The sequence below is a fragment of the Stenella coeruleoalba genome, assembly GCF_951394435.1.
Source record: "Stenella coeruleoalba genome assembly, chromosome: 14".
NCBI lineage: Eukaryota > Metazoa > Chordata > Mammalia > Artiodactyla > Delphinidae > Stenella > Stenella coeruleoalba.
In genome coordinates, this window is record NC_137160.1 from 1505152 (window position 1) to 1512348 (window position 7197).

The window sequence follows — 7197 nt, forward strand, 5'->3', positions numbered from 1 at the left end:
ATTCTAGCATTCGAGTCAGTATGAAATGACAGAATGCATTAAACTTAAATTCTGAAAGATTCATGAGAACAAAATGCCTATGTTATATTTTTTACCTGGGCAACAAATAAACAAACAAACCCGCACAACTTAGAATTTATAATTATCTCTCAAATTATGGTCACTACAATAACTGTGAGCAACTTAGTTTTTGATGTATCTGTATTACATCTGAGACACTTCTGGGCAACAGAGATAAAATATTTCACAGATAACTTTTTCTTTTTTCAAAAGACAAAATAATCTCAGATGATCTGCTTAGGAAGAAAATGATGTTTAAGGACGTTTAGCATTTTCCTCACATTCAACTACATGTTACATAATAGAAGCACATAAATGCAAAGTAAAATACAATCTCTCAACCGATGAATGGGGGTAATTTCCCAGGGCATCAAATTAACAACATTGAGGCAAACTGTATTTAAGCCAATTGACAGCGGTATCAGATGAAACAGTTGATAACTGTAATAAAAATAAAGGTTACTTGTGCAGTTCAAAGTGTATGAGAGGCTCACCCCTTACAGCAAGACTTTTGGATTCAAATATATAAATGTGACTCTTTTTAGGTCCATAACCGTTTTCAGGGATGAATGTAATTCAAATTTGACACTAAGACTTAAGCCCAAGAATCAAATTCAAGGTTTTAACCACTGGGTTATAAACATTTTTAACCAACAATTTCAGAATTATGGTGCATTTACCTCACAATTTAATTTTAGGCTTATGTGAAAATGTCCCAGGACCCCACAGTATATTTTTAAAAATTCAGTGGGAAGGTGCCTAGAATTCACTTCTTTTTGACAGCTGAGCCAGTGATGGTTACAAAGTACTTGCATTTGGACTCAATAAAGCAAGTGCTCTGAACACATCAACTGCAATAAAAATAATACATAGGTTATAATGGAAGCGAGAGACAATGTAACCTTAATAAATGGAAACACACCATCTACTTTGGCTGTTTATTTATTCCAGGACTAAAACAGCTACAAAATTTCTGAGTTTCTAATTTAGAAAATCTAAATAGGGAGAGAACAGTTTGGACAAGCTTGGCTAACAGTTTTCAAAAACTCATTAGTCCTGTAAAATTTCCATTTATCCTCTCACATTTGCAAGATTTCCAGCACATTTACCAATAATACCCTTTTCTTTTCAAGTTATCCTCACCTCCATCCGCAGTTCCCATATCATTAAGCTGAACACAGAGACATGACTGCAGAAAAGCCATTCAGCATTGCCTGTCAATAATCACTGCTGAGACACAGGGAAGGGGAGATGCAGAAAATATTAAAGTTCTTTGGCAGATTTGCTTTCCTCCTGGTTCACCCAAACTTCGTCAAAGTTCTGAGGATTTTCTGCACATATAACGCTGACTTCAGTGCACCAACACGTATTTATTGGGCTAGGACTACGTGCAGGACTTTGAGCTCGGCCATGAAGGTGACAGCCAGAATCGGGAATGTGCCTCTCGTGAATGTGAGATTACGTCTGCGGTTACCATCACCCACAGAACCACCCGCTACACACAGGGCGAGTGCCTTCCTGTCTGCTCACAGTGTGGCTCTGGCACTCAGCAGGTGCCAGGGTGGGTGACTGGCTGCGGGCCATGAGAAGGCCTCTGACGTGGACGCCACACGTGCCGACACAGATGAGCGTGCGAGCGTGAATGTGATACCTGGAGCAGCAGCAGCCATCTTGTGGTCATGAGGGAGCAGCACGAGGACAAACCAACGCATTAGTGCCTCTGGGAGCACCAATGGGCGAGCGAATCATCCCCTGCAACTGCCCAGTTCTGGCCTTTGGGTTCTATGAGAAGAGTAAACCTCTACTGAAGCTGTTAGATGGGGTGTCTGTTATTTGTGGCCAAATGCAAACTTAACTGATAGAAAGTTCTCAGGAAAAAGAAGAGCACATGGACTCTGGGTGCCCAGGTGGTGCTGAACTTCCGCCTTTAAGCAGCATTCAAAACTTCTTTTTCCTCTGTCGTTGCTGAGCGCGGTCTCAGGACCAGCAGCAGCCGCCTCCCCTGGGATGCTGGCAGAAATGCAGCATCCCAGGCCCCACCCCAGACACATCAAGTCAGGATCTGCATTTTAACAAGATTCCCCAGGTGGGCTGGGTGTTATCCTTTTGCAAAGCCTGGGGCCGTTTTGAATCCTGGGCTTTACCCTCGGTGGTTCCGATTCACTGGGTCAGGAGAGAGGCTGGCTGGGTTTGGAAATCTCCACGGTGACTCTGATGAGCGGCTAGGGCTGAGAGCCCTGCTCTGGTGACTACATCAGCGGTTTCACGAGGTGTGGTCCCTGGACCTGCAGCACCCACATCACCTGGGAACCCATTAGAAACGCAACATCTCCACGCTCATACCAGACCTGGTGAATCAGAGCCTCCGGGGTGGGCGCAGGGATCTGCGGAGTAACCAGCTCCCAGGTGATTCCGACGCGCACCCCAGCTCCAGGGCCACTGCTGAGCTTGACAGAACACTCACTGAAAAGAGGGGGAGGTGTGAAAGGTTGAGGGTGAAATAACACGGCGCGGGGGGCGGGCATCAGCGTGGTCTGAGCAGGGGGTGTCTCTTGCCTAAATGCCGCTTCTGGAGGGCAGGAAGTGAATTTCATTCATCTTCTACTCCTTCCAACAGTACAGGAAACAGCCATCGTCCATCCGTCCATCAACTGTCCCTCCGTCCAGCATCCATCTGCCATCATCTATCCATCTACCATCCATCCATCCATCCACCTACCTACCTATTACCTACCTCTCATCTCCTGAATGCAGTCAGGACTGTTACAGGCTTGAACAGATGTTGGTTGTATTTACCACCCTTATGTGTCCCAGGCACAGACTTTTCTTGCTCGAGTCCCGCCCTCTGCGCTGTGCGTACGTGTATTATAATTTGCCCTTATTTTGTAGGTTAATCCTGTTCAGTGACCAGAGCTAACTAGTGTGGCTCATTCGTGAGCAGACGCCAGATCAGGAAGAGGCAAGAGGAAGCACTGCCGGTTCCCACTTCGTAAAGGACACCCCGGGGAAGCCCCCTGCCCTGTGGGATGGGGGTGGGCAGAGCAGACCGCGGGCCTTCGGGAATCTCAGTGTGCAGGCGGCAGAGCCGCCCCGCCGAGGTCTCACCGTGTCCACGGCGCATTCCACGATCTCAGCCTGGACACGGCCAGGCCTGCGGGGCCCCCGGGACCCCCCAGCCCGCAGAGGCCTCACCGAGCCCACGCCGTCCCTGCACGCTCACCGGTGGGCTTTGTGGCAGGATCTCCGTAGGCCAGGAGACGGGAAACTGCCCAAGAGATGGGCTGAGGTCACCCCTGCGGAGACAGAGGCCCCTGCCCGAGACGGCGGGGCTCCCAGGCGGCCAGGGAGCACCCTCCTACCCGCGGGACGCCACTGGGCAGCAGCCCTGGGAGGCGGCGGCGCCGGCCCGGCACCTGCGGGAGGACACCCTGCGGGCGAGGTGGAGCCTGCGGCTCCTGGGCCGCCGCTGGGGCCGCCCGACCTTGGGCCTCGAGTCGCTTCCGGGCAGCTGGTGAGTGTGCGGCTTCCTGCGCGTTCAGGGCCGCCCTGCCCACCACCCTCGGCTGTCCCGAGTTCTAACGCGCCGTGCGCACCCGGGGACGGGCGCTGAGGGCGCCCCGAATGCCCACACAAGGCAAGTCTGTGCGACCCCGCAGCTGGGGACGCTCGGGCTGCCTGGGCTCTTCCCGCAGGGGCGGGCCCGGCCCGTCCACAGGGGCCGACGCCCGACGACGACACAGAGCTTTGGGGGCAGAACCCGGGGCGCGGGGGATTCTTGGAGGAGCCGTGAGGATGGTCTCCCCCGGCCAGGACCGTGGCACGGGAGTGCGGGGCAGAGCGGAGCCGCCGGAAGCCAGGAGGGCACCCGCGCTCCAGCTCCATCCCTGCAGGGTCAGGTACCCGGGGGCATCCTTGCGTCCAAGGGCCAGAGGACTTGTGTTGCATCCCATTTTATTGTTAATTTTGGAAAGTGTTGTACTTTATATGTTTAGAAAGGTTGCAGTGTTTCAAGATTGGTTTCACTTTTCTAAAGGAAACAGACTCTACCTTAAAGATCCCGGGCTACAGTAAGCACACGGATGGAAAGTAACCCCCAGCAGCTCCTAGAGAAGCAGCAGGTGGGGACGTGATGTCACTGCTGGGGAAAAAGAAGGTTCCTACACGTCTGTGTAACAGGGCCTCGTCTGGAAGCAAGAGGAGGCTGTATTCACACCCAACGCCCTGCTAACGTAATTCCCACGCACCCAAAGAAAAGCTCCTATCTCTTTAATTACAAAAGCAGGGTAAATACAAATCATACCGAATATGCGATTTCTTTAATTTTTATTTTTTTGCGGTACGCGGGCCTCTCACTGTTGCGGCCTCTCCCGTTGTGGAGCACAGGCTCCGGACGCGCAGGCTCAGCGGCCATGGCTCACGGGCCCAGCCGCTCCGCGGCACGTGGGATCTTCCCGGACCGGGGCACGAACCCGCGTCCCCCGCATCGGCAGGCGGACTCAACCACTGCGCCACCAGGGAAGCCCCGAATACGCAATTTTAAAGTGCATGTGAGACACAATATTTTCCAACATAACAACCAAGCTGCCCTTGCAAACATACGCCGACTGTTTTCTCTGCCCACGAAGTTTAGAGAAACTCGCGTTCCCTCACCTCAGGGAGTGTGCAGCAATAAAATAATTAAGCTCAGCTTTATTTTCTGCTCAAAAAGCTCAACTTGTTATTCTGGACAAACAGGTATTTGCTAAGCAGAATTAAGTGCATGTCCTTAGAAAGTAGATTCTTAAAGGGCTGCTTTCTCAGGCACATACAGATTATCAATAAAGTAGAAATTTCTACAAAATAGTGAAGATCAAAACAACTTAAATTAGTTCTTATCACTGACTGAGATGAACATCGGGGTTTAAGAATATTTTAAAAAGTGAGCTTTATCAAGGGCCAGGCAATGCCATTTTTCTTCAAGATCTTGTACTTACGTTCTCTTTGTAGTTCATTCACTAAGGCTTGATTTGGGGTATAGCGGTACTTTTTTTCCTGCGATTACAAGTACTATTTTAATGCACGTATAATTTTAAATAGCCTACACTTATTCCCTGCATGCACCCAAAGCGAATCAAGTGGGATACCATCAACCACACAAGAAAGGCAAAATGAACTACTGGGTCACGGTTCACTGTCGTCTTCAGGATCGTATCAGTCCTGGGGGAGCAAGAGGCTGGGTCTCCAGGCAGCAGACGCATGGGCCCTGCGGCGCACGGGCCTCTGTCTATCTCTCACCCCCTCCCTGCAGAGACGTGCAGACGCATTTCTCAGCTGGCTCCACGGGGCTCACCAGGTAAGTCCTCAGCACCACAGAGGATGCTTTGTTTGAGCCAAAGTGAAGCCCGCAGACAAGGGAGGGTGTCAGGACGCTAACTCATCTCCGAGTTTCCCTTTTCAGGACTTGGGAGGAAACTTTGAATTTGTCTTCAGTTAATAACCAAGTCCAGCCACGATTTTCATGACTTCGAAGACAGAGTCTATATTTCTAAAACTGAGTAACTCAGCCCAGTGGAAGAGAAAGATGACCGGGCTCAGAGCTTAGCCTCAGGGACCAGCCTTGAAAATAACCGAGTTATGATTTTTATTTTCATTTTTATTTAGTTTTTGGCCGCACCGCGTGGCTTGTGGGATCTCAGTTCCCCGACCAGGGATTGAACCCGGGCCACGGCAGTGTAAGTGCTGAATCCTAACCATTGGACCACCAGGGAACTCCCCCGAATTATGATTTTTAATTTATAACTTGATCTCCTACTGTTTCCCAGCAAAACAGTTGACAAAAGTGGCACAATCAAGGTTAAAACATAAATTGAAAAAACAGGAACAAGAAACCAGGAGATAAACTCTGGATAAGGGACGGCAATGCAAAGGGAGAAACATGAAGGAACGGTCTCTCAGCGGATGAGGAAGGAGTTCATTGTAACAAATGAGTTGGGAGACTCATTACCTTAAACAATACGCCAGGATTTGTTCAAGTCCTATAAAATGTCCTGAGGTTATGAAAAATGTGCAGTTGTCCTCAGGAAAAGCTAATCATTTACCAATATTTATTGATCAACTTCATTTTCCTAAATCGCCTATAGCTCTTAATTGAAAATCTATGAGGCTAATGCAGCTATAAAACTCTCGGAGATGTTGGTGAGTGTTATATTCTTTATGTCTCTGTTAGTGTTTTTTTCCACTGCTGGTACAGTTTCAAGACTGGCTTCTTTTATAAGTTGGTGGTCTTTTCTCCATATGTAGTAAATAAAGAGCTATAGTCATTTTGGGGTGCAATTATCCACTGGCTGGGTGACTTGTTCAGCCCAAGTGTCTGCAGACGATGGCACGTAAGAGAATTGTTCACCTTTAGAAGAGAATGCCTTCACAGCACCTACCTCTTTTCAATTACCTACAATTTTTTAAAGTCCCAAATAGGAAACATCTGGGCTCCAGAACCCTTTTCTCAGGGACCCCAAAGCCCTACCCGTACCGCCTCTGCATTTAGGGGCAGCACCTAAAGCTCTGTTACTAAACATCAGAAACAGAGCAGAACAAACAGCCCCAAACAAGAAACCAAATAAAGGATGGAAATGCCGAAAGACAAAACCTAAAGGTGTTGTTCGTGCTTCTTGCTCTCAAGCACAGTCATTACCCCGAGAACTGCTCCTAGACCAGCCGATTTCCTAGGGGGAAAAAACCCAAACAACTCTAGGCTTATTAGTCAAGGAAAACGAATTCAAAAATCTAACTTACCTCTCAATTATTTGAATGCGCGGGGAAGTTTCTATATGCTTTTCCTACTGCGTATCCCTAAAACTTTCACCATCCGAAGGGTGGAAAATAGTTTTTCTAAGCCTGCCTGTTTTTCCTCGGCGGTGGTGTTTGTGGGCAGGTGTGACATATTTCTTCCTCTGGGTAAGTTTAGGTCATAACGAGAGCTCTTCCTAAGCTGTCCTTGACACCGTAAATAGAAAAAGTAAAATGAAACAGAAATGCTTTATAACATGTATATAATCAAGAGATACGCCAGTTATAAAAGAAATGTGACAACTTTGGTCATTTAAATATTTGTGTCTCTACTTGTAAAAAGTTATGAAAATTCAGGTGTCCTGGAGGTTA